The sequence below is a fragment of the Dermacentor variabilis genome, chromosome 3 (genome assembly GCF_050947875.1).
Source record: "Dermacentor variabilis isolate Ectoservices chromosome 3, ASM5094787v1, whole genome shotgun sequence".
NCBI lineage: Eukaryota > Metazoa > Arthropoda > Arachnida > Ixodida > Ixodidae > Dermacentor > Dermacentor variabilis.
In genome coordinates, this window is record NC_134570.1 from 20,863,222 (window position 1) to 20,865,301 (window position 2,080).

Sequence of the window (2,080 nt, forward strand, 5' to 3'; positions counted from 1 at the left end):
TGCAATTCGATCGTGAGCCGTGGATACAATTAACTGATCAGCATTAACGTCTCAGTATTTCAACATGGCCTAGGCTGTTAAATTCGGAATCTATACTGGTGACGTTTTTCGCCACCATGTCCACGACCTATTTTGTTGCTTTTCGTGCGCACACCATAAGTAAAGCGCAAGACCATTTCATTTCGGAACCAACGTATTCGAACGCTGCCACTCCGCGTCTTATTATACTTTTCAGAACGCCTCGGTGTAATCGGAGAACCAAGGGAATTGAAAATAGAAATGTGTTTCAAACGTGTGTTGGCAGTTTCGCGGGCCTCCTGGTTTCAACCAATGAAGCAAGATCGCGATTGCCACGGGAATTAGGCGGGTGACCGAACCATAAGTCGCTTTTTCGCTTAAGAGACTAAGGCTGTGTCCTTCTCGTTCCTAGTGATGCCCTAGTCTCTTCAAAAAGAAATGAAGTTCGCAAAGTAAAGCACATGTTGTAGCCCCGTAAACGGATTCGAGTACGCAAGAACGGGCCCAAGAGCGAGCCAGTACACTCAGCAACGTTATCTAACGGACGTTTTCCTCATGCAAGCTTAACTCCAACTCAGTTTCCTTTTGTTCAAATGTTTCTTCGGAGATCAATACCATCTGCTCAATACCATGCGCAGCCAAAAAAAATGCGCAGCCAGGTGTAGGCCTAGCAATCTGTATATCATTTCTCCAGGACCAACTGCTGAGCACGTTCGCCCTGCCAACTCTAAAGAGTAGTGCCGAACACCTAAAGCACGACCAGCCTGAACCCCTCACGAGGCTTGCGTTATTCCCTAAAGGTATTATGCACGCAGTGCGGCAAAAAACAAAGAAGAAATAAGCGTACCGCCGGATCAATGGTAGAAGACTGGCTAACTCAGTCACCGAGCAAGGTTTGCTTTTCCTGTACTCTGGATCCTGATGAAACAACGCACCATTTCGCCGAAAGCGTGTTTATACAGGGCACGTCTTCCGGCGTTGATATATGTTTGCAGACAGAGCAAAAACAACGGCTGGCGAGCCTCGCGCCCTGTCTAAGGATTTCGGAGTAAGCATGCAAAGCACGATCGGCGCGTGTCCAAATGCGTTCCAATGATAATAGCTGCCGCAAAAATAAACAATGATATCGTCTGTGGGGCTCATGCATGACGGGGCGGAAATACAGTGAAATAAACGTTCGCCCCTGTAGAATGCGGCCAAAGAAGTCACGGGTGAGTGACCGCATTCCAGTACGTCTCACAATCGCGTGTTCTCCATACGCGTAGAATAAATATTTTGCGAATATATTCCGCCTACGAAAATCTTGTATACGTCGAAGCGTCTCTGTGTGCAAGGTAGGAACAGAAGAAAGAATTTGTTCGGAACCACAATAAACACGTCCCTAGCGATTTCCGTAAAAACGGAACGCATACAGACCCCTGCTCCTTGACATTACTAAAGAAAGCACAAACGAAAGGGAGTGCGAATCGTTCAACATGATGTCTTTGGTGCCATCTGCTTGGCGTCATGGAGACTACCAGCCAACAAGCATTAATTTCCGTTTATCTTCGGTGAAGAACGAAGCTGTTGCTGAGCGCTGGATTACTCGACGAGGGTGGCGATATGATCTTTCCTGCTCAAACAGAAAAAATCGAGAAAATGCCCCCGTGAAAATGCGAGTGCTAGTGGCCGTGACCAAGTGAAAACCGCGCCGTGATTCCGTATATTCACCAGATATCGCATAGTCTGATAAAGATAGGAAGCCTAGGAAACGTACGGGTTCCTTTTTCAGCTCAAAACAAACTCAGCACTCTGTGTAACACCACTAACCCTACGAGGGCAAAAGAGCCGGTCCGTATTAAGGAGCACAAAGATCAGCTCGTCACATGCGCTGTAGGGGCGGTCTATCGTATTCCGCTGCTTTGCGGTAAATGCTGCATAGGTCGAACCGGGAGATGCATCGATGAATGCTTTAGGGAGCAGAGAAACAAAGTGAAGAGTGTATCAGGTGACAGTTTACTGGCGTTTCATTGCAAAACGTGTACTTGTCACCCTCTTCTAGAAGACACCGCTATTATAGACA